This window comes from Neovison vison, chromosome 10, assembly GCF_020171115.1.
Source record: "Neovison vison isolate M4711 chromosome 10, ASM_NN_V1, whole genome shotgun sequence".
NCBI lineage: Eukaryota > Metazoa > Chordata > Mammalia > Carnivora > Mustelidae > Neogale > Neogale vison.
The window spans coordinates 32,981,690-33,008,267 of record NC_058100.1 but is presented as its reverse complement, the minus strand read 5'-3'; the positions used below and the strand labels follow the sequence as shown (position 1 = coordinate 33,008,267).

Sequence of the window (26,578 nt, the reverse complement as noted above, 5' to 3'; positions counted from 1 at the left end):
TGATCCATATTTTCTCAAGTATTTTGATCTACAATCTATCAAAAAAATGAAATCAGTCCACCTGGAATTTATCTTAATGTAGGATGTGAGGTAGGAATCTAATTTTATCCTTCCTCTTCAATGATTAGATAGTTATCTTAACCTACCCAGGGCTATCTTTTTTGATGATCAGAAATGTCTTGTTTGTCATATTTTAATTCCCTATGCATACATGGATTTTCTTCTGGATTTTCTATTCTGCTTTGTTATTTTGGCAATAGCATCAAACTGTTTTAATCAATGTACTTTTATAATGTAATTTTATAACTGGAAAATAAGAATTTACTTTCTTAAGCTTTTCTTTTGTAGGGGCAGTGAGATGTTATTCACTATTCATATATGTTTACTTTTCCCAGGTAAATTTTCAATCACTCTGACAATTTGTAAACAATTCCTTTGGTATATTGGTTGATGACATATTAAATGTATAGATTCAATGGTGAGAATTGGAGCACTTAGAATATTAAATATCTTAATCAGTAATTTGGCACATCTCCCCACATATCCAATTTCTTTTCTTAAGGTCCTATTTATGTTTTTAAATTTCTTCACAAGTCCTACAAATTTATTGAATTTATTTCTATATATATTCTATTTTTTTAATTGTTAAAGTTTATGGAATTATTTCCATTACATTTTTAAGCTAGTAGTTTCTGGTAAGTAGAAAAGCTATTTACTTTGGACATTTCCCTTTTCTTAAGAATTTGTCTTCCATTAGCTTTGTCACACTTTTCTTTGTTGAAATACCTCAGATCTCACTCACCTAGAGAAGCAGCTCCCAGAGGTATAAAAAACGTCTGGTTGAAACCATGCTTTGACTCTTAGTTCTGTATCTTAGTAACTGCATGACCTTGAACCAGCTAGTTAACTGGATCTAAGTACCAGTTTCTTTATCTGCAAAATGAGGATTATAAAACTATCCTCCTGGGGTTTTGTGTGTGTTTGTGTGTGTGTGTGTGTGTGTGTGAGGATTAAATGAAATAATATGTGCTATACGTTTACTAAGTTCCAGTCCTTAGTAAGAGGCACTTAGAACGTGATCAATAAACGTTTGTTGAGTAAATATTGTCAACCGAGGGCCATAATCCCCCAAAAGTCAACTATGAGTGGTTTTCCCTTGCACTTTTTTCAGAGAAGAAAGTAATCAGGTAATAAATAAAAGTCTAGGGGCGCCTGGGTGGCTCAGGCATTAAGCATCTGCCTTTGGCTCTGATCATGATCCCAGAGTCCTGGGATTGAACCCCGCATCGAGCCCTGCATCGAGCCCCCTGCTCAGCAGGAAGCCTGCTTCTCCCTCTCATTCTCCCCCTGTTTGTGTTCCCTCTCTCACTCTGTCTCTCTCTGCCAAATAAATAAATAAATAAATAGATGAAAGGCTATCAAGCAAGTTTTGATCTACAGTCTGGTACATGGAGATGCCTGCCCACATCATATGATTGGAAGGGGCCCAGGAACCCCCACTCATGCATACTTCCTCACCTTTTGTCCAAAGCATTTGAAATGGAGTAGGGAGCCTGCTGCTGAATCAAACGATGCTCTCTTCTGGGGACTCCTTTGAAAATATAGTTACATTAGGACACTAATACTTTCATGTAAATTATTAAAAAAATTTTTTTATTTAATTATTTGACAGAGAGATAAAGAGCACATGTACACAGAACAGCGGGCAGAGGGACAGGAGGAAGCAGGCTCTCTTGCTGAATAGAGAGCCCGATGCAGGACTTGATCCCAGGACCCTGAGATCATGACCTGAGCTGAAGGCAGAGGATTAACCCACTGAGCCACCCAGGTGCCCCTCATGTAAATTATTTTACTGAATCACTCTGTGTGTGTGTATGTGTGTGTGTGTGTGTGTGTGTGTGTGTCTAGAAGTGAGATCCAGAGACAATGATACCTCTGGTGGCTGTGGACGAAGAAGACACACACACACACACACACACACACACAAAGAGGGACTCCAAAGATTAATGTTGCTTGTGTGATATTTCCCCCAGTAATTTCTCTGAGAAAGGGAACCCGTTTGCAAGTGAAAAACTCTCATTTTCAGTCCAGGGTATTTCCTATTACTCAGCTATCACAGCTCATAAATGTGCCCATTGTTATGTTTGCTAAGTATACAGCAATTCTCCAGGGGCTTCACAGTTTCAGGAACAAAGGGAGGAGAAATAGGGTAGGGCAAGGCACAAGGCTGCGGGAAACCGCTTACATCCTTCTTTGTCTTACCGTGTTAGTCACTGAAGACTATTGTCCGATTGCCATGGAAAGTATCTTCTTAAAACAAATCTTGTTTGAGAATTGCTTTTCCATCATCTAGACCAGTCAAATATATTAGCAATTTTCTTCTTACTGATAGAATTTCGGAAACAGTTCATCCTAAAGACCCCAGCGAACCTTTGACCTTTCTAAATGGGACTTCAAGCTTTCTATCCTGAACAAAAATCAACTTTGCAGCATATTAGCCACAATCAATGAAACACCAAATTTCCCATGAAAACATGTCAATATCAGTGATCACATTTTAAAATTCTAAGCAAACGATGTATCCATATTTCAAGGACTCTTTCAGTGTCTTACTTTCATGTTTTACATGGAACACTGCATCAAAAACTAAAGAAGTACTGTATGGTGACTAACAACATAATATTAAAAAGAAAAAAAAAAAGACTAAAACTCTAAAGCTTCCTGTTGACAGTGTTGGTTTATTTTGCTGCCAGTATCTCTTTTTTTTTTTTTTAAAGATTTTATTTATTTGACAGAGAGAGATCACAAGTAGGCAGAGAGGCAGGCAGAGAGAGAGAGAGAAGCAGCAGGCTCCCCGCTGAGCAGAGAGCCCGATGCGGGACTCGATCTCAAGACCCTGAGATCATGACCTGAGCCGAAGGCAGTGGCCTAACCCACTGAGCCACCCAGGCGCCCCCTGCCAGTATCTCTTTTGTGGCAAATCTTAAGTATCCGCCCTTCCACACATCTGTCATTCAGCCAGTAAGAATGGAGAATACTCAATACACATAGCTCAATGCTGGGTAGTACAGATGTAGAAAAAGAAGGATAAAATACCATTCCTTGTCCCAAACCATTTCCATTTCCCATGGACAAAGAAGACTCCATGTCTCTATTCCCTCACACAAAAAAGTCTCTGTAGCTTCTACTTGCAGTTTGCATGTCTTATTTTTCACCATTTCCTTAATACATTCCGAATGAGCTTCTGTCTCACCACTTCACTCAGGGGACCCATCACTCGTATTGCCCGGCCCAGGGGCGCTTTTCTGCCCTTGTACTATACAACTGCGCGGGAGCGGACAACTGCCTTATCCAACCCTCTCTCCTCTTGCCTTCTATGATGCTGCACCTTCCTGGTTTTCCTCCCGTCTCGTTGACTGCTTAGTCTCAACCTCCTTTGTCGGTTCACACAGCTCGGATACTGTCTAAATGCTCCCATAGCTCTAAGGCCTCCGTCACCTTCGTACCTCCACTACCGTGCGCAGCTCATCTACTCCCACAGCTTTAATTACCAGGCATGAGCCAATGACGTCAAGTTATTTCCTTTGACCCTTCCCTTTCTACTGAGCTCTAATCATATGCAAGCACCTTCTCGAAATCTTCCCTTGCATGTCTAAAAGGCCCCTCCTGATCAATTTGGCCAAACAAAGCGTATGGGTCTTATTCTCCTTCTCAACTTCATTATCTGGACTCATAGCACTCGTTCAGTCCAGGCACAAACAGAGGAACCACTGTTACTTTTCCCCTTTTCCCACTCCCACATATGATCCATAAACAAATCACATGAGCTCTGCCTACAAAAGAGATTTTAAATATATGCCATTTTTATTTATTTCCATTGCTACAGTCCTATTCCAGTCCTGGTCTAGGATACTGAAATGGGCCCTAATTTATTTCATTCCTGCATCTTCATAATTAATACTATATAATTATCTTTTTAAAATATAAATCAAAAGCTCTAATGGTTTTCAAACGCTGCTAGAATACAATCCATGATAAATTTGTGTCAATTTTCTTATTATGCTCTATTGGTTCTGCGGGGACTACAATATTCTGCCCTGTCTGTAATTCCAGCCCCAGCACGGTCCATGTCCTCCCTTGCTCCCACACACCTACAGGCACACTGTCACTCTTCTGGTTGCTTGGACAGGCCAGGCCTGCTCCCACCTGAGGGAGCGTGTACTCAGTCATTCACTCTCAACATCTGTGCCTGCATCTTTGCACACCCAGCTTCCTGGTGGCCTTCAGTCTGAGCTCAGTGAGCTCACCGTCTCACAGAGACCTTTCCTAACCATTCCAGCTCGGGCCGACATTCTGCCTTCACTGTGTCGGTGTCCATAACCTGTATGTTCTTCGCAACAGGTTATCATTGCCTGAAATGACTCTGTTCAATCACATGCTTACTGATTTATTGTCTATCTTTCCCCCTCTGAAAGGTCAGGTCTGTGTGGTCTGGGATTCAGCTGTCTCATTCACTGCTATATCCTCAGTGCTTACAATGGAGCCTCGTGTGCAAAAGGCTCTCTCTATCTGTATTGGTTGAATGGTTGAGTGAAAAACACTTTGGCTGTTCCCACCTCATGGAGGAACGTCCAGGGGCTCACTCCTCAGGGCCTACAAGCTGCTGCCTGCTGCCTTACCTTTCACTGCCCAGACCTCTCTGAACTCTTCTTGGCTTTGACTTGGGCTGTCACTGTTCACCACCCGCATATATTGTTCTCTGTCCTCGGATGCTCTCCCGCCTCTGTATCCATCTCTGCTGGCCTCATTTCCGCTTACCTTTTAGGTCTTAGCTGGGACTCCATTTGTTCTGTGGTCATGGTTGGTAATTTCACCAAACTGCTTCCGTTCAGACCAGAAATCTTGGAGTCTACATTTAGAAAGTTCAGAGGTCTCCTTGTCTTCTTGGAATTGGGTGTTTCCTTAAATGTCAATAACAAGACAAATGCTGGTGATTTTGACTGAGACAATGGTTGACGATTTCTGATGAAACAGTGTTTTATTTATTTATTTACTTTTAAGTAAGCTCTATGCCCCATGTGGGGCTTGAACTCATGACCCTGAGATCAAGAGTCGCATGCTCTACTGACTGAGCCAGCCAGGCGTCCTGAAAACTTATTTTAAATAGTCTATTACCATAGCAATCAAAGAAAATAGTCCTAGTGACTAATATAGTAAAAAACAATTTTAAAGGTTAGGTTAAGCAAGGTGCTTCCTATGCAAACCAATGGATTCTGTTTTATTACCCTTCTGCCATGGGCACCTCAGCTCTTCATGGCATGTTTCCTAAGTGATCATGTTGGGGAATCGGTCTCTAATCACCAAATTTCATGAGAATATTTCTAAGTCAGAGTCAGATGTCTGATTAATTTAAACTGGGCAATACCCTTGAAACTTAGAATTTGTCATTTGTAAAAGTTATTTCTTTCTTCAGGGCAGATAACAGACGGGGGGGGCGGGAGGAGTGTCCTCCTATCTACACATTCCCTGTGATCTTGCAAGTTACCCTTCCTGGACTTTCAGACAGGATAAAGTTTCCCCTGCTCTGTGCCCCAATTCTTCTTTTACCACAAAACAGTGCATTATAATTGTTTTTCTACTTGTCAGTTAGCAAATAAAATCTCAAGCATGCCTGTAACATACTGAAAGGCAATCATCTTATTCTGCTTGACATTTAATAAATATTTGTTGAATTTGTTGAGTGACTGGATTGTTGAATGAAAATTAAATTTAAGTGACTCAGCATGGAATATCGCAAGCTCATGGGTGAACAAGTGTGAATTAGAGTCAGAAGAATGTCTTGAGGAGCAGAATAGGCAGAAATCACCGTGGGCTGAAGTAGTTGCGGGTTTCTTTGTAGGGGGTGGACAAGAACATGGCATTGGAGGTTGGATATGATCAAGTGCAGCTGAGTTACAGTTGAGTGACTGGACACAGCTGAGTAGAGGATACTGCTCCGGCAACAATCAGTGGCAGAGAAGACTTGGGCAAGAGGCACAGGACCAGTGCGAGGACGAGCACTGGGGTGGAATTAGGGCCATGCAGTCAGGTTGAGGTATAATGAGGGAGAGCTTGATGCCCTGGCTAAGTAGTCAGAGGCTTTTTAAAATTTTTATTTTATTTTATTTTTATTTTTTCCTATGTATAATGGGAAAACATTAAAAATATTTAACTGTGCAAGTAATGTACTAAAAATTCAATTTAAGGAAAATTTATCTTAACATGGAATGCAGAATGTTTTGGATGGAGGAAAAAGTATGGCAGAAAGAAAGTAGTTTGGTGTCTCCCATGAGGTGTGAAGGGAAGGCTTAGATTTGGCAAATGGCTTGGAGAAGATGGAAGCCAATGGTGGTGATACAGCAGGTTGGGGAAGAGAGGATCCACAAGTCCTTTTCTTCAAAGTAGTTGTGTGCTTGAATTCCTGGTGGCCTTTGTGGACATCTTCTCCTGCATTCTTTATATGCAACAAGTCTCAGTGTCCTTCATCAATTCTAAATCAAGACCTTAAAATCCTTAAGATTAGGAGTTTACTTCCTTCTTTCTTTTCTTCCTTCCTTCCTTCCGTCCTTTCTTCTTGGTAGTACAACAGATGTAATCCGGTGGACTGGAAACTCAGGCAGAACCTAATGCTATAGACTTGAAGCAGAATTTCTTCCTTTCTGGGAAACAACAGTTTTTGCTCTTAAGACCTTCAACTGACTGGATAATGTTCATTCACATTATTGAAGGTAGTTTCCTTTACTTAAAGTCAACTGATTTTGTATAACAATAGTTCAGCTCTAAAGGTTGGATACTGACATTGGTATAATACACAGCTTCGTCAGATTTCACCAGTTTTATATACGTGTGTGCGTGCGTGTGTGTGTGTCTGTCTGTTCTATGCAGTTTTGTACATGGATAGATTCATGTAACCACCACCACAGTTAAGAACAGAGCTCTTCAACCATACGGCTCTCTTTTATTGCTTAATGCTGATACTGCACCTTCTCTCACTCTTCATCCCAAATTATAGGCAACAACTAATCTGTTTTGTTTTTATTATTTTGTTATTTTAAAATGTTTCATAAATAAAGTCATTGTAGGGTGCCTGGGTGGCTCAGTGGGTTAAGCCACTGCCTTCAGCTCAGGTCATGATCTCAGGGTCCTGGGATCGAGCCCCGCGTCGGGCTCTCTGCTCAGCAGGGAGCCTGCTTCCCTTCCTCTCTCTGCCTGCTTCTCTGCCTACTTGTGATCTCTCTCTGTCGGATAAATAAATAAAATCTTTAAAAAAAAAATAAATAAAGTCAATGTATACCATTTGACAATGGCTTTTTTAAACTTTACTCAGCATTAATTCCTTTGAGATCATCCATGTTATTGCATGTATAAATCAAATTGTAGCTCATAACTATATTTCTTTTTATTTCTGAGTAGCATTCCATTGAAAGGATGTACCACATTTGTTTAACCCTCCACCTGCTAAAGGACATTTGAGCGGTTTCCAGTGTTTTATGAAGAACGTTTCTACAAACATTCACATACAAAGTTTCTGTGTTAACAGATCTTTTTTTCATTTCTCTGGGGTAAGTGATCGAAGTTCAAATGCTGGGTTGCACGGTAAGTCCATGTTTAGTCTAAGAAACTGCCAGGCTACTTCCAGGATGTCCTTGCCATCGTGCGGTCCGTCAGCCTTCGGTCACTCTGCTCTCCTAGGCTCCAGAACTGTGCTGCCAGTTACCTCGATGTCTCATATGCTTGAACTCAGCTTGTTGAAACTTGAGGTCATTACCTTCCCCTACAGACCAGTAATCCCGTCTTTGCTGTGTGGACTAACAACACTTTCCTACCCAAACCAAACACCGAGAGCCATCTGGATTCCTCTCTCACACCTAATTACCTGTGCCAAATCCACCACTGAGGTTGGCCTAGTTTATCTTTTACCTCTCACACAGACCATCATTGACCAGAAATCTTGATCACCTGTGTTCACATAGGTTGTCCTAACTTGGGGTACTTTTGTCAAGTTAAGAGCAGGTATTTTTACAGTTGGTATTTATATTAATGCCTAAAGCAAAGGAAGTGAAAAAGACTAGCTGGTCACCTATAAGTAGGTCTAAATTGCCAAGCGAACTCAAATCCCTCCATACGGTAGCAGCTTGGAAAACACAGACCTATTCTTGGCAGAGCTCTAGCCTCAGACTTGGGTAAAACTGCAAATGAATACAATTATATTTATAAAACAACTTATTTTAGCTGTGTGGATAATCAAGCATTTATAGGATAGTCTTTGGGCTTGGGTCCACTGTCAGTTATGATCGTTTGTAAAACAGTCCCTAAAATAATTGCCCAGGAGTTTAGTTAATAACAATTGTGCTTTGGAGACATAGTTACTAAGTGTCTGTATTTAAGATTTCTGAAGGAAATTTTCAAGTGCTTTGTGAGATGGGCCAGAACATGCTTGTTCCTGCTCAGCACTTGGGGTTCTCAATAGAATTTGAGAGTCATGACTACTGCTGTTACTAGCTACCCTTACCTGGAGTCGACCGCATAACTCCAGACCCCAAACTCGATCCTCCTTGCCCAGGGAACAAACTGTCCTTGGACCAAGCCTCAGTGGCATGACTTAATATTAATCAAATTGATAATCTGAAATAAAGTCCTGCTGAGATGTAAAATAAGGAAATACCCAACACGGAGTCAGGTGGCAATCCACGTAGTGGCTTCCTAGAGATCCCTCTCTTCCAGTCCTCCCTCCTAGTTGCATAACCGTTTTCACTCCTAGTGGAAAAACCATTGACTCTTCTGCTCTTAGTATAAATGTCTATTAAGAAGTTGCTTATGGGGACGCCTGGGTGGCTCAGTTGGTTGAGCTGCTGCCTTCGGCTCAGGTAATGATCTGGCGTCCTGCGATCAAGTCCCACATCGGGCTCCTTGCTCAGCAGGAGCCTGCTTCTCCATCTGCCTCTGCTGCCACTCTGTCTGCCTGTGCTCACTTTGACAAATAAATAAATAAAATCTTTAAAAAAAAAAAAAAGAAGTTGCTTATGTTGAGAGAAATCACTAATCCAATGTCCCTAGAGACTGTGTAGTGTGACTGCTTGGCAGAATTACAGAGGAGGAAGCCAACTCAGCTTCGTAACAATAGGGAATATGCTCAGGAAATCCCCCATTTAAGCTCATTTCCAACCGGTTTTGCTCAACTAGAGCTAAGGGACACTGAAGTCCTTGGAAGTTGCAGCCGTTATTACTGTTATGTCCTTCCTTAGGAACAGGTTCCACCAGGCTGCTGTGACCGCAGTCCAAGACATGTGGGAAACGAAGCCAGTTTCCTATCTCTTGTCCTCCTGCTTGAGTATAACTCATTTTCAGGCCCATTTTTCTTCCTAGCCACTCAGGGTCCAGCTCTGAGTTTCCTGTGGATAGACTGCACACAGAGTGAGCTGAAGAAAGCAAGGCTACAGGTCTGGACGTAATATTTGCCACAGAGGCAGCTAATCCTCTGAGAAGGTTGCCCTGCCCTAGGCCCAGAGATCTGCACAATTTTCAGGGAAGAACTCACTATTCGAATTCTTTCTATACTAGCTTTCCATTGCTGCAGTAATAAGTCACCACAAATTTAGCAGCTTATAACACAAATTTATTATCTTACAGTTCTGCAGGTCAAAAGCCTGCCAGCGTCTCACGAGGCTAGAATCAAGGTGTCAGGGGGCTGCATTTCTCCCTGAAGGCTCTAGAGAGAGTTCCATATCCTTGCTTATTGAAGTTGTTGGAAGAATTCGGTTTTTTGAAGTCCCTGCTTTCTTGCTGGCTGTCAGCTGAGCACTGTTCCCAGTTCCTCAAATCTACATTCCGTGGCTTGTGATTCCCTTCCTCCATCTTCAAGGCCGGTAGTAGTGGGTGTCCTCATTCTGTCACTTTGAATGTCTTCCTTTGTCCTCTGTTTCATCTCTTTACAACCTAGGTAGGAAAGGTTTCCTGCTTTTAAGGTCTCGTGTGATTAGTTGGGGCTCATGTGGGCATTCTGGGACACCCTCACAATGTCAGGGTCTGTACCCTTAATCGTACCAGCAAAGTCCCTCTCGTCATGCAGAGCAACATGTAAGATTCGGGGATTCGAGTCTGGGTGTTTTGAAAGGAGGGAGTTCGTTACTCTGCCTCTATGTTATCTAAAAGAAAGTATTCGTCATTGATTTATTCAACATATATTTATTTAGCGCTTGTTATATGCAAGACAGTTTGCAAGGCACTGGATGTTCTATCCTATTTAACTTGTGAACTGTGAGAGGCAATGGAGAGGTTGTGCACTGAGAAAATCTACCCCCTGAATGTCCTTTGAGCCACACTCATGCCGCCTACAAGAGGAGGACCAGGAAGGAGCTGATGAGGTGGGAGACCCTTAGACAACCACAGCAGTGGTGCGTGATTATCTTTCTCTGACCCCCACGCGGATCCAACTCACTTTCACGGACGAGGGCCTGGGGGTGACGTGAGTTGGTAATGTGGGAGTGCTGCCGAGGGAGTGATCCTTCATTCAGAAAGAACTCACGGAACAAGACGTAAAAGCTTCCATGTGTGGCACGGGGTCATGCTCGCACGTGTGCATAGGCTTTGCTCTTTGAGACCTTACAGTGCAGGTCAGAAGAGGTGGCACTAAGGTGGTTTGATGTCAGGGCAAAGCTCTAGTCCGTTTAATTGAAGCGGAAGTCGTGCGGCAGCTCACCTGCAGACTGAAGAGGGCACAACCGTGCGGGCTAGTGTCCCGCGGGCACCTGCTTCTCCCTCCTCCGGCTGCTCGCCACTGCTTGGGCTCTTTCTCTCGCTCTGGCAAACAAAGAAAGAAATAAAATCTTACAAAACATATTTTTAAAAAATACAAAATAAATATAAAATCTGTTTTTAAAAACACCATTGCTGCTGTTTCTGGAGCACCTGCTCCGTGCCAGACGCCGGGCCGGGCTACGTTAGCGGTCTCTGGTCTTCCCGGCCATCCGATAAAACAGGCATTGTTATTTTCATTCCGTGGACCAGAAACTTGTTATGGGTAGAGATTAAATCAATTTCTTAAGGCCATTCAGCTAATAAGTGAGAATCAGAGGTTCGAGCCTGAACTACCTGTCTACAAAGACCAGTACTTCTTATTTTATACTATATGCCACTGTTTACTAATAAACAGCAGTATTTTCCCTCTTAGAAATACCACAAGGGGACATTGTACTTAACAACATGGGGGACACCTGATCATAGTCAGTGAGTCTACAAGCACAGAAGACTCTGACGTAGGAGATAAGGAAATGAAAAGAACATGGCCGAGGAAAACAGGAAATAAATAAGTACGCAGGAAGTGCTGGAAGCCCTTTCCAAAGAAAATGCTGTTCAGAAACCAGTTATATTTAGAGGTTTCCAGCTTCCAGCCACGGAGCTGAGGTCTAGCAGAGTAACTCTCCCCCAGAAAACGACCATAGCTCCGGACTCCGGAGCGGCGGGCATCGCAGCGGAGTCTGCAATGGGAGGGAGGAAGGACACAAAGATGAAAAACATTTCCTTTTTTTTTTTTTCCAGATTTTTTTTTACCTCAGAGCAAGTTAAAATTTTGACAGAAAAATTCAAAATCTTATCAGCCTAAAGAATCAGAGGGCAGAATTCAGGGCCGTCCTAGGAGCTGGAAGGGTGAAATCCAGAAAATGAGACATCTAGGGAGCGGGAGCCCCCAGTTCTGCATATAAGTCCAAATCTCTAGCTTACCGGTGACCTACAAACAGAACCGGTTTTCCAGGAGATGGTGTGAACACGTGCATGTCAGACACTAAGCAAGATTTCTTTTTAACCGTGTAAAGTTAAGCATTTCCTGAGGGCTCAGTGGTCCACGATGGAGATGAAAAAATAGGCTGGAAGTCATATTTCAGGGCAGACCTTTTTAAGTCCATACTCTCTGAACCTGGAATGTGCCAGTGGAGTTAAACCAACAGTTCTCCGGTGGTGTCTCCGAATAACTTGACCAACATAATGATAACAATTTTCCTGCGTTTGCCCTATAGACCTTATGAACCCTTGAGAGGCAGTGGGGTATGGATTAATATTCCCATTTTACAGACAAAGAAACAGGTTCAGAGAACACAATGTGCCCAGAGTCACACTGTACATGGCAGAACAGGAACTTAATGCAGATCTACGTTCGGCTGATTGCACGAGGAAGACGGAAGGCCGGTTAAACAGCGCGGTAAACCGCTAGGAGCAAGCTGGCTGCCCCTCCTCTTTCTCCACTCGTGGAAGGGTAAGCAAAGTACAGTGAAAAGGGAGAACTTGGGTGGGAAGGGATTAGCAAATAGCGCTTCCCGATGGAGGCATCTGCTCTTCCCTAAGATCCTTTCTCCCAGTGCCTGGCGCTGCCACCTCCACACTGGACCTCCCAGGGGGCAGCGGTCCCTCCCCACCCCTTGCCTCACCATGCTTGGGTATGAGAAAAAAGGTTGATAACCATTTACTATCTTCCATGTATAGTGACTAAGGTAGATTCTTTAATATCATCTCATCAAAACTGGAATTAATGTCCTCATTTTACACACAGAATAATAGAATTCAGGAAGAATTGAATAATCAAATCTGTCTCTTTGTCCCTTGCAGTGATAAATTCTTTTGCATTTTAAAATTAAAATGGTGCATCAAGTATTAAAGAAAAATTAAAACAGCAAAATCAACCATAATTCCTTATTCTAACAACTACTTTTTGTGTATCCTTAGGTATATATACTTTGCTAGAAGTTGTAATTGGATGCATATAAATTTTATGTTCTGCTTTTAAAATTTAGCATCAGAATTACCTTCCACATTACCACAATCTTCATAGTAGACATTTTAGTGGTTGCATAGTAAATTATTTCCCTAATGGACATTTAGGTTCTTTCCAGTATTTGGTTGCCCAAATCAAATTGTTATGTTTTGTGCTAATAGCATTTTGTTACTATTTTATTATTTCCTTAGAATAAATTCTCAAGAGTCTTATGATTGAATAAAAGGGTATAAACATTTTTATAGCTCTTTCCACATTACTAGGCAAAAGACCTTTATGAATCTAAGTGACACACGCAAGTAAGTGTAGAGTTAGACATTTTCAAAAGAAACCCTGCTGTTTTCCATTTCTGGCAATATGACGAACATCCAATTAAAGTAACCAACAGAATGAATAAAATATGAGAACTATCTTCTTAAAAATTACTGACCCAGGGGCACCTGGATGGCTCAGTGGGTTGAGCCTCTGCCTTCAGCTATGGTCATGATCCCAGGCTCCTGGGATCGAGCCCCGTATCGGGCTCTCTGCTCTCTGCCTGCCTCTCTGCCTACTTGTGATCTCTGTCTGTCAAATAAATAAATAAAATTAATTTAAAAAATTACTGACCTGACAAGAAAATAAGGAATCTAACATCCTCAAATTAAAATCAACAACCCCCAAAAGTAAGTAACAAAGCTGGTCTTCGCCTTAGGTGGCTTGTTCAACACGAAAGAAAACTACATTGATGGGGCTGTATTCTTCCCAATGTATCATTTTAGGAGACACATGATTGAATTTGATCTATTTGGTTATGTTGAATTTGATCATTAGAATAAGGCAGTATCCATCAGATTTATTCATTGAAAAGAAACCTTTCTCATTGATAATTAATAAGTTATCTGTAGGGTGTATCTTGAGACTGCATGAATACCTTGTCCCCAACTATCTTTACTCAATGATAATACAGCCATTAGTAGTATTCTTGCCTGAAAGAAGGTGATTTTTTCCCATCATTTAACTATTGTCAGATTCAAACTGTTTCAACCAATTTGCACTTCTACCAGGAGGATGTGAGACTTTCCAACATTCTATATCTTCACCAAGCTTGCTACGGTCAGACTGACCAAGTTCTGTCATCTCATTGGAGATGGGATCATATATTATGCAAGCTGATGGTTAGATTTGGAGGCTTTTTCTAGATTCCAGTTCATTTATTTAGTCAAGAATACTTCATACATGGTGGCGCATACTTCCTATTCTATCACATCAAGAGGTGCGTGAATGTTTAGCAGTCAATCAATGGGTTCAAATGTGGTCGACCTGATCTACCGACGGACAAATAAGGTTTCTCATAAAAAACCAAAAAGAAACAAAAAACACTTGGCATATGGTATTATCTATTCTTTTTACAAAACAAAAGGTTTTATATGTGTATCCATATGTCTTTAAAATGCCTGTATTGCAATGGAATACTATGCAGCCATCGAAAGAAATGAAATCTTGCCATTTGCAATGACATGGGTGGAACTAGAGGGGATTATGCTGAGCAAAATAAGTCAATCAGAGAAAGACAATTATCATATGATCTCTCTGATATGAAGAATTGAGAGGAGGATGGGGGGTTTCTGGGGGTTAGGGAGGGAAAAAATGAAACAAGATGGGATCAGGAGGGAGAAAAACCATAAGAGATGCTTAATCTCACAAACAAACTGAGGATTGCTGGGGAGAGGAGGGTAGGGAGAGGGCGGCTGGGTGATGGACACTGGGGAGGGCATGTGCTATGGTGAGTGCTGTGAAGTGTGTAAACCTGACAATTCACAGACCTGTACCCCTGGGGTAAATAATACATTATATGTTAATAAAAATAAGTAATTAAAAATAAAATAAAATGCCTGTATTGATTAATATAATTGTCTTTTGCAAAACAATTATTCCTCCAGCTCTGTCATTTCTTCTTTATTTATTATTTAATATTCTTCTATAAGTGAGAACTTCCCCTTCCTTTTTTCTCTATGGGCCTTGGATTCTTTTTTATTCAATGTGTTATAATCTATTAATCTCAATATTCTTTTTAATGCTCAAATTGTCCCAAATTTCACCAGTGAGGATTACTTCAAGCTGTCTCATGTGTCCTTTTGACATGTTTCCCTAAGTTTTTGTGTACTTGTTTATTTCTGGCACTCCAAGAAATTCCAGGCTCACCTTGTACATTACTTGTCCCAGAACTGAAGTCAGTCATGTCCCCAAGGAAACCTTGTTCCGTTTAGAGAAATGTACTTAGAAATCAAGTTCTGTGGGACGCCTGGGTGGCGCAGTTGGTTAAACGACTGCCTCCGGCTCAGGGCGTGATCCTGGAGTCCCGGGATCGAGTCCCACATCAGGCTCCCAGCTCCATGGGGAGTCTGCTTCTCCCTCTGACCTTCTCCTCGCTCATGCTCTCTCTCACTGTCTCTCTCTCTCAAATAAATAAAATAAAATCTTAAAAAAAAAAAAAAAAGAAATCAAGTTCTGTGCAACAGATGCAGTTATTTCCAGTTGGATATCACTGAGTCTAGGTCCAGTCAGTGAACAGAACTAAGAGATGTATTTTTTTTTCTCCGAATTTATTTATTTTCAGAAAAACAGTATTCATTATTTTTTCACCACACCCAGTGCTCCATGCAAGCTGTGCCCTCTATAATACCCACCACCTGGTACCCCAACCTCCCACCCCCCCGCCACTTCAAACCCCTCAGACTGTTTTTCAGAGTCCATAGTCTCTCATGGTTCACCTCCCCTTCCAATTTACCCAAATTCCCTACGACTCTCTAACGCCCCTTGTCCTCCATGCTATTGGTTATGCTCCACAAATGAGTGAAACCATATGATAATTGACTCTCTCTGCTTGACTGATTTCACTCAGCATAATCTCTTCCAGTCCCGTCCATGTTGCTACAAAAGTTGGATATTCGTCCTTTCTGATGGAGGCATAATACTCCATAGTGTATATGGACCACATCTTCCTTATCCATTCATCCGCTGAAGGATGTATTTTTTTAAACAATGACTCTATATGGATATCTCACCACAGGGTCTTTCTTTCATTTGTCAAATCCACATTTATATTTCTCTTCTCCCACAGTGATAATCTTAATTCCTGATAACATCAATGCATTTATTCATTTACTCAATCCTGTACTATACAAAAAGCAGTTTCTGGATCAGTGCATCACTGTTATTACCAATAAAATCCTACAAGCTCAAGTCCAAGATACTTTTGTAATTCTTTTTTGTCCTTAGAGTATATCCACTGAGCATGGACAGTCAGGGTACTATGTTCCACTGGTATTTGGATTGGCTCCTTTTTCTTCTTTTTTGTTTATGTTAGTTTATTTTTATTTTTGAATATGTAAATGTAAATATGGTCTCCCATTCAAAACCATATGTAGACACATATTCAAAGAAGCCTCATTCTCTTCCACTCTATCATTACTAACAACAAGGAGATGACCAATCTCATTAGTTTCTGATTTAATTTCTTGGACTACTATTGCAAAAAAAGCAGATGCACACATATTTATCTTATTTCCCTTCTTCTACACTAAAGGTGGCATACTATACATCCCTTGGCACCTTGAGTTTGTAAAACTAGCAACATAATTGAAAAATACTCCATTGTAAAGATGTATTATTGTCTATTCATTATGTTTCCTCTTTTGTCCATTTAGAAAATTCCCAATATTTTGCCATTAAAATTATACCCTAACATGCAAACTTGTGCATATATACTTTTAAACTGTTGAAGTGTGTCTTTACCCCAAATTCCTAGAAGTGAGATTGCTTAATTAAAGAATAAATGCATTGTGTAGTTTTGTTGCATACTGTCAAATTCCCCTCTCTAAGGGTGGTCCCATCTGCACCAGCAACATAGGAAAATGATGTTTTCCCTCAGCCTCACCAAAACAGTGTGTTGCCAAGCTTTTGAGAGACCGCCCCCCGTCTCTTCAAATAGTTTGATCTCATATCATCCCAATTCTGATTCTTCCTCCCACCTTTAAAAAAAAAAAAAGCTAATTCTTTTTTGCTTTGTTAGGACTTTGTTTGGTTCTGTTAACTCTTCAGAAATAGCACAACCTGAGGAGTCTATCACATTTGCCTTGGAATTTTTACATATGCAACATTTTGTGAGAGTCTGCTTATTTGTACCTAGCTTGGTCTAAGGCAGGAAGGCTCTGCTGCATAGTCTTAGGACATCCAACCAAATAAAAACAGTTCTAAAAATGACTAGTTCTGAAAAATTTACACGCTATTATGCTGAACTTCGCAAAAGCAAAGCCAAATTTCTTCTGGGATCAATCACTCAGCAAAACAAATCTCAAAATAAGTTTCTCCTGCCTTGAACTTTTACATGACTATGTACAAAAGGGACAAGGAGTGTCCAAGCCAATGCCAAAGGTTGTAAGAATGATGGGAAAAAAATGATAGGAAAACATTTTATATTTCTGCTTATGTAGGTAGGAGGTTGGAGAATGTTATTCTTGTACAAAATGTTTTCCTTATTTTTATCAACAGGATTATTTTCATTAGAAGAGAACCAATGTTTACAGAAATGCTTGTCTATACAGTGGGCCCTTAGCTTACAAAAGCAATTTATTTGCAGATTTGAGTGAATGAACATGCCATTTGGTAATTTACAATTTTGCTAAGACTGGAATAGGAATGGTTTAACGGCACACAAGAAAGGCAAGTACACATTGGTAGAATGTCCCCTCGCTAGTGGCTGAGTCATTCTCTCTAGGGCTCAGTGAGTTTTAATTATATATACATAGATTAAGGAAAAAGGGTAAATGATGTGCATTTTAATTTAGATTGTTCCCAATTCTGCTATTAAAAATTATGGCTATAGTGAATAATCACATGCATACTTTTCTCATACTGTTAGAGGTGCATCAGAGAATGGGTTGTAGAGGGAAATTATCTATAATCAAGTGGATTGGGAACACACATCCACTCCTCTGAAGGACTTCTCAGAGCCTTTAACACGCTCTTCAAGACTCTTCAAGAAGAGAGCCACGTTACGCAGTGTTTCCAAACTTATTTGCCTGTGATATTTTTTCCCACATCTGTGGAAAGTAGAGTTCTGGGGAAAATAGTTTGTCAACATATTTTGCTGTGGTGCAAGTATACAGCTGGGAACTCTGGCAGGCCTTGATACCCGCTTCACAGGAAGGTCAGCGTCTCCCTCCGGAGTTCAATCCGTCCTCTCCAGACCTTCCAGACCGCTGTACTGCTCTACCACGGGCAATCTTTCCTATTTCTTTTCCTTCATTTGATCTGGGATCTGCTTCCCAAGGAAATGGCTTCACAACGCTAGCAGGGAAATTTCTCATCTGCCCAGGTGGATAGAGTCTATTTTAGGATTCTGGCATTTGCGAACAATTATTTAGTCCTGGTATAAAGGCCAGGCAAATCTTCAATTGCCATCTGGCAAAGCCAGGTCAACCACTCCTGAAAATTAGCATTTCTAGGGGCAACTGGGTGGCTCAGTTGGTTAAACATCAGATTCTTGATTTCAGCTCAGGTCATGATCTCAGGGTCATGAGATTCTCTCTCTCTCTCCCTTTGCCCCTCCCCCCCAAATAAAATAAAATTAATATAATAAAATGGGCCAGGATGGCTGCCTTGGTGTGGGAGGGGTCCAGACCAGGATCCTTCTTTCTAGACATCCTTATCATAGAAGAGATTGGTTTCCTACTTTTGTTCTAACATTGTCCCATTTTGACATGAACCGTACAACTTCCCAGAATTAGTTGGGGAAGGCTCCACATATTCTAGTAGTATTTATTGAGTGACTATATATATGCTAAATGCTTTATTTATATTACTTCATGTATTTTTACTCTAAAAAAAAAAACCCCACAGCATTACAATGTAGAAAGAATTTCCATTTTACAGATAACATATTATTTTACAGATGATGAACCTAAACTTCAGAGAGATTTAATATCTCACTGAAAATCACAGTCTGTTTATGGCATCATCTAAAATGTTTGTTTTGCTGATTTGCATAACTACAATGACCAGATTTTTCTTCTGCTTCTCTCTGCTTCCCAGTAATTGAGCAAAGCCAAGACATTAGTCAATTATCTATTAGATACAGAAAACCCAAAAGAATGTATTTTTGCTTCACTTTTCTGAATATTTCAAGGGAGGAAAGTGACTAATTTCTGATCCTCCAGATAATCGCCTTATTTCTCTGAGTTTTTTGTTGGTGGGAATTATGGCCCGCTCACACTCCCATTGGAGAAAGTGTTTCATTTCCCCAAGTCAGAGGAGGCTCTCTTAATTAAGGGAAACATTCCACTTGTTAGAATCATAAAGACGCTCCCATGCTAATTACCTTTAGCCAGACTGACTGGAGGCATCTTTCTGTAAGATAAAGCGATAAAACTGAGCTTCTTAAAAAGGTATTGTTCATCTCTTCCTCTCTTCCTATCTACTAGAAGCAGAGAAGAGGCCTTGCTGGTTTATGAAACTGCCCTCTCTATTCCTGTAACATTCCCCAGGGGATGACCTGTGGGTTTTTGAGCTCTGTTTTCTCTCCAAAATCAACATTGTTGAACAAGTAAAGGAACCTCTAACCATGCAAGGTCAAGGGAGCCAACATCCAGAGAGCAAGGAAATTCTGTTTGGAAAGTTAGCCCAAATCTTCTTCCGCAGTCCTCCTTCTGGACAATGCCTGCGTGCTCTCATTGTCAGATTTATTATTTCTTCCCTCTGCATGCTCTGCTCCACACAAACATTAACTTAGCCCCTGCACCACTGGCAAACAAGGTGAAGGGGATAAGGCTGACCGCCTGACTCCTGGGTCATACACAGATGGCTCTTGTCTGTGGAAAAGGCAAAGTGGTGCACACACAGAGGCAGGGCCAGGATGGCTGCCTTGGTGTGGGAGGGGTCCAGACCAGGATCCTTCTTTCTAGACACCCTTATCATAAAAGAGATTGGTTTCCTACTTTTGTTCTAACATTGTCCCATTTTGACATGAACCATACAACTTCCCAGAATTAGTTGGGGAAGGCTCCACATATTCTAGTAAAATTTTAAGATTTTTTTTTTTTTTTTTTTTTTGTAAGTAGGCTTCATGCCCAGCATGGAGCCCAACACAGGGTTTGAACTCATGACCCTGAGATCAAGACCTGAGCTGAGATCAAGGGTTGGATGCTTAACCCAGGCACCCCAGAATTTTAGGATATTTTAAAGAAGGTTTGTAAATGCTATCGTTCAGAATGATTCCTTATTGAGAAAAATCTCCTACTGCTTTTTAGAAATAAAAACACGTCTAATAATTGAGCCTTATTATTTTCAGTATGGACATGTTCCCCTAAAGGAGTTCTTGCTTTCCTATGATCTGACTACAGGTAAGCACTCAGCATGAAGAGGGATGTACATAAGGGTCATCAAGCCTCTCACTGAGCTTCTCAAAGTTGGCATTCAGTTTGATACTAGGAGATACTGAGGCTGGCAGTTTTTCCCATATGATTTTCTAACCCAGCACTGTCCTTAAGAACCTAGATGTCCATCAACAGATGAATGGATAAAGAAGATGTGTTGTATATACACAATGGAATACTATGCAGCCATCAAAAATTGCCATTTGCAATGATGTGGATGGAACTAGAGGGTATTATGCTGAGCGAAATAAGTCAATCAGAGAAAGACAATCATCATATGATATCACTGATATGAGGAATTTGAGAGGCAGGGCGGGGGATCGTGGGGGATAGGGACGGAAAAAATGAAACAAGATGGAACCAGGGAGGGAGACCAACCATGAGAGACTCTAATCTCAGGAAACAAACTGAGGGCTGCTGGAGGGAGGATGGTGAGAAGGATGCGGTGGGGTGGCTGGGGATGGACACTGGGGGGAGTAGGTGCTATTGAGTGCTGCGAATTGTGTAAGACTGATGATTCACAGGCCCGTACCCCTGAAGCAAATAATACATTTTATGTTATAAATTAATAAATTAATAAATAAGAACACGTCCTTTTTAGGACGTGAGCTATTCTGAAATCCATGATTAGGACACAAAAGCAAGTGTTTTACATTTCAAGTGACTTCATTTATTTCTTAATCCAACAAATATCTATGATCATTTAGTAAAAGCCAGCCGAGCTGGGTGCTGGGGAATGCAGCAACAAATAAAATACTCTATGAGAAGGCATCGTTATGAAGTCCAGAATTACCCCCTTATTTCAGTAAAAGTTTGAACACCAGCACTAATGGGCAATAAATAAAACTGTGTTACAGCAAACATTGTGTGTTAGAAAATGACTCTATTTACAGTCAGTCAGTCCTTCCACATCTCTCTTATTTAGAACTCAGCAAAAATAAAATTCCAGTTTATTCTGGACAACAACATCACACAGGCCAAAAATAAGCAGCAAGTTCAATAAGGGAGAAAAAGAAACTTTTATCTTTGGCCTTGTTAACCATTTATACAAACCACTACTGATAGGACAGCTACGTATAACACATAAAAAAGTTACGCAATGCTCAGAATAAGATTTTGTTGTTGTTGTTGTTGTGTTTGCTTTTTTTAATGTTTTATTTTTCTCCTTTGAGATTTCCACAAATAAGGTCACACCATAAGTAGAGTCAGAAGTAGGACAAAAAAACAAGCCTAGGTTGGTTAGGTCATCTGAGATCCTTAAAAATAGCTGAACTCTAACAACATGTAAAAAATATATATATATATATATATTTATATATGTATATATGTATATGTATAATATAAATAAAAATTATAATTTTCCTTTTCTAAAGTAATTTCTTTTGTTTCCTAAGATTTTATTTATTTATTTGACAGAGAGAGCAAGAGAGCACAAGCAGGGGGGAGCAGCAGAGGGAGAGGGAGAAGCAGGCTCCCAGCTCCAGCAGGGATCCCGACATGGGGCTCAATCCTGGGACCCTGGGATCTGAGCTGAAGGTAGATGCTTAACCACCTGAGACACCCAGGTACCCCTTTTAAAGTACTTTCAAGAACAACAACAAAAAAACATGGCCTTGGGATCTTGGTTCTTCTGTCTTCCCCTATTTCAACCCTATGCAGAAGTGGTGGACAGAAGAGCAACAAGGCAGAAGAAGTTGGAGAGATTTGCCAGAGGGATTCAAGCCACCACTGAGTTTGGAAGGTGAAGAGGTCATAAGCCAGGGCATGCAGGTGGCCCCTAGAGACTGAGAGTGAACTCCTGGCTGACAGCCAGCAAGGAAACAGGGATCTTAGTCCTACCTCCACAAAAGACTGGATTCTGTCGACCATCTGAATGACCTCAGAGCTAGATTCTTCCCAGAATTTCCCAAGAAGAGCCCAGCTAGCTCACACTTTGATTTTGACAATGTGAAACCCAGAGCATAGAAACCACCACCATACTCCTGACCTGCAGAAACTATGAACTAATAAACTTGGGTTGTTTTGGCGATCAAATTTATGGTAATTAGTTGCAGTAGCAATAGGAAACGAACACAGCCATCTTGTCCCAATACGACAGAGTTCAGATCATGTCATTTCCACCTGCACGCACCTGACACTCTTTGTGGCGGGTTTCGTCCGGCCTCAGAGATCCACCCGGAAGTGCAGGGGCAGGGGAATTAACCACATCCTCCCAGGGTCAGCCCTGACAGACTGGAATGGGTGGGCCCATCCCAGCTCCTGAACCCGCCTTGGGGCTATTAGCTATCTCCAGAGCTCCTTGGTAGGGCTGAGGCTGTGATCCCGCAGTGGTGACCTGCTTATCAGCACACCTTTACCAGGTTCCTTCCTCTCCGTGTCTAACTTCCTCGCTCTCCTGCTGTGGTTCCTGGGATCATCTCCCAAATGAAGGACTTTCATCCACATCCTTGTCTTAGGATCTACTTTGAAAGGATCCCAGACAAAGACACTGAACTTACAGGGCCAACTGGGGTATGGGAAGGGAAAGAGGTTGCTTTAACATTCTTTTTTTCCCCCCCACAAAAACTAAGGTGTATTTCCTGCTGGGCTTTCTGTCTGAGCAGGCATGGAATGAACACAAAGGATCTAGTCCTTAGAAGGGCACAAACGTGGATCTGAGTCCCTACTGACCATTGAGGAACTCAAAACACCACAGACACATTGTTTAACTTCTCCGGGTCTGTGTTTTGTCCTCTAAAATGAAATTAATAATGTCTCCTTTTATTTCGTGAAGTTTGTATGAAGTGATGCATGTGAAGCACTTGGTATCCAATAGGTGTTTTATATACGGTGTCAATATTGATTAGTACCTAACAGCGTCACAGCTAGGAAAAATAATGAACGGTTGAGTTTAAACTGGTGCCTTTTCCTAGATTTGCGCAGAATGTTGTAATATATTATAGCAGCACGGACTTCAGTGAAGCACCTTTGATTCTCAGATGGGAAATCTGGGGCTTTAAGAGACACAGACATCTTGCTCCAGGCCAGAGGGCTACCTGGAGTGAGAGAGCAATCCTTGGTATGCAAATAGTAACCAGACCCCAACTTTTCTGATATGAAGCCAGGAGAGCAAAGCTAAGAATAGCCCTTTAGGAAACCTCTGTGTTACGGAATAAGCAGCGCCGGGTCCAAGGAAAACAAGCGAGGGGACTTTTCTGAAACCCAGGGACATTTTCTGCAGTCAGTTGCCCAGTGTCGGCAAACAGTCTGGCTACACTCAGGAAAAGCTCTGTCAGTCCACCGGGCTGCCCACACTTGTTTCTTCCGCTTTGGGAATTCACCACAGTTGGCTCATTTTGGAGATATTCCCATTAGTCCGTTCTTAGATCCCCAAACAGAAAACGGAAACTTCAAGATAAGGTGCTGCCAGAGAGGAAGCGAGGAAACACATCAAATGTCTAAGTCTCAGAATCATTTAGGAAGTTCATAATGGGGAATCAGAGGAATTGCAGGCTCCTTTTGAAGGAAGATAAGAGATTCACTGAATGTCTCCATACTTACATCCCTTCTTCAGCAGTTTTTATTAAAACCCACCTAATTCTCATGTCTAAGAACCCAGAGCTTCTACTCATCCCAAATATTCCTTGTTCGGGCCCAGCACTGCTACCGGTGGGGCCTCGAGCCTTCCAGCAGAGAGGCTCTCAGGATTACCTACAGTGACATTTTGGTCAAAATAAGGTACCTGTAACTGGGCACAACCATAGGGCCTTCTTGATATCCTCTCTTACATGCGGTGGGCCTGGGCTGTTACATCTCAAAGTCACCTTTATGTCTCAGAATGACCTGAGATGTCCGATGATACCGATGATTCCCGGGCCCACCCAGACCCATTGCGTCAGAGTCTCTGAGTGCTGGACCTGAAGGTTTTACATTTAAACAACCTCCCTGCACGTGGGGTGGGGGCTCCGACTGAGACAGGCCGGGACTCCTGCCTGACCCAGGTGTTCTGAGACAGCTACGAATGCGAAATGAGTGAACATGCCTTCCCGCAGAGTCAGTTCCGAGGGGACCACACTGGTTTTCCATCAAATGGTCTTAGGCTCTGACCAACCAGAAATGCCATTTTATACCATGATACTGTTCATTTCATTTCACAATTTTGGGTGTGCGAGACGTATCACATTTTTACTCTGTGGATAGAATTATATCCATATTGAGATTTCTTCTCCCTACATTAGACTCTGCAGAAGTACAGTAGCTGTCGGCAGAGTAGAACTTTGGCAGAAGCTATCAAGGCTTTAAAAAACAAAACAAAACACCCAGCCAAACTGCTCAGATGTAAAGGAACCAAACCGAGAGCCTCGGGAAGGCCGGTGGCCCGCCTCGCAGTGCCCTTCAGCAGTGAGGAACCAAAGCCAGATTCTCACCTTGACGGTTGGTCTTGCCCCTGTGGTTACGGCTGGCGCTCCCTCCCGTTAAACCCAATAGTCTCCTGTCTGTAGCTTTCATTTGTCCCTAGCTATTGGTCGTATACAGGACGGCTCTGGATAAAAATGGGACATTTGTATCCGCAACCTCCAAATCCTCTTCCTGGCCATCTCTCACTCCCTGGGGGATGCCGAGGGGACCTGGGACAGAAGGGAAGGTGGGTAAAGTCCTTAATGCCCAATAAAGGCTGGAGAGGAGAGCACAAACGACCTCCAGCGAAAGGGATGAAGAAGCCAGGAAGCGTGGCGCTCCCAGACGAAAGAGCTCTGGGGGTGGCACCTGGGGGGAACCCGTGTTTGCACCGTCTTTCCTCTTCCCTCAGCACCCCCTGCCTGAGCGGAAACTGCAAATATGAAGCCAGAGCTGAAACCCAGCACTCTGGGGACGGTAGGCTGCATCTTCAGAGTCTGGAAGATTCTACGGGTCTTGAGGCACTTCTCGTCAGCCTGTTCCTCAGGAAACAGGTTTATTTGGGGAGGGGGAGATGATAGTCACTCAACACCCCCAAATAGTTCTCACTCCGTGTCTTCAACTCATCCTCCACCTCCAGCAAGTGGGGGCCTCACCAGGTCCTCCCCTCACTGTGCTGAGTCTCTCCACGAGAGGCCGACGGGTCTGTTCACGGCGCTGCCACAGGCCTGCAGCCTGGAGAAAGCCGCGCAGCTCCCCGTCCCCACGTGTCCGATGGGCGGCCCCACCTCGGGGGTGTATTCTGGGAGAATGCAAGGGGGTGTGGAGCGTCACACCTCTGATAAAGATGAATTATCTTCACTCTCAAATTCCTCCCATGTCTTATTTCTCTTACCCTCCTTCTGGTGTTGGGTTCTCTCCCCACGGTTCTCTCCGTGTAAATTTAGCCACAGAGAGAACGACAAGAGGCACGGCTGGGGCTATCACCCCAAGGAAATGTCGCTATGAAGAACAGAAGAAGTGACATTATATATATCTCCTTCGCTTGCATTTCGACTCAGGATTCTTCAAACTGTGTAATTTTTACTCTAAAAGTAATAGGGGGCCATTGTCAAAGTTGGAAAATGCTGAAAATAACCAGGAAACATAGAAAACTTGCCTCAAGTCTTGCCGTCCAGAGACAGCCACGGTTAACATCCTGGTTCAGTGTTGTTATTCTTTGTGCATTCATATTTTAAAACTGTTAAGTAAAATTGGAGTCAAGTAAATATTAGTACATAGAGTTTTCATCCTTTTTTTTTTCACTGAACAAATCATGAATAAACATTATCCAGACGTGGACAACTAAGTCTGTTTCCCATTTTTGTTATTTTAAAGAAAGAAGGCATTATTTCAAACATTTATCTGGAAGATGTTATTTCTAGTAATTTAGCTATAGCCATGCACAGAATCTGAAGATTAGCTTACACCTCCTGACCCGTTCCTGTGAGACAGCGAACCTTAAAATGGGTTGCACTGGTGAGAGAGAAAAGACCAGAAGACTGTCGGCAGCACACTGTTGACAGCGCAGATGAGAAATGAAGAACGACGGTCCACAGTTACTAAAACCAACGCAAAGTTTGCTTATGTTCATGAAATTCTGGTTATTACAATTACAAGAGAGATGCTACTAATAAGCAAAGTTTTCAGACTTTTTAAAGACATCGATTTGGTGTTATCAGAATTTAAAATCCCACATTTGTGCCATATTAGTAGCACTGATGTGAAATTAAAAAACACAAACAAAGGAGAATTAGCTTGGAGGACTAGAGTCTGACATCACTGTAATTTTTTGGAGTCGTGGATATTCCCGGGAAACTTTTTGGATGCTGCCGGGGAATTCCTCTTTACTGGGTTTGGACACATCCTTGTATTATTACTCACAGGAAACCAGCCTCTCTATAAAGGCGCTCCGGCAGGAGCGGTGCTCTGCGGCTCTCGGCTG

At 42.0% G+C, this 26,578-nt stretch overlaps 1 long non-coding RNA gene across 1 annotated transcript; it reads right to left on the bottom strand.

Annotated features, from left to right (window-relative positions):
• Positions 1–9,695: 9,695 nt before the first annotated feature.
• Positions 9,696–22,398, bottom strand: LOC122918117. The gene is made up of 3 exons (XR_006386557.1): positions 22,349–22,398; positions 10,739–10,839; positions 9,696–9,975 (listed from the first exon to the last, which is right to left on the bottom strand). It is a non-coding gene; the product is annotated as an uncharacterized LOC122918117 (long non-coding RNA).
• Between the last annotated feature and the right edge of the window lie 4,180 nt (positions 22,399–26,578).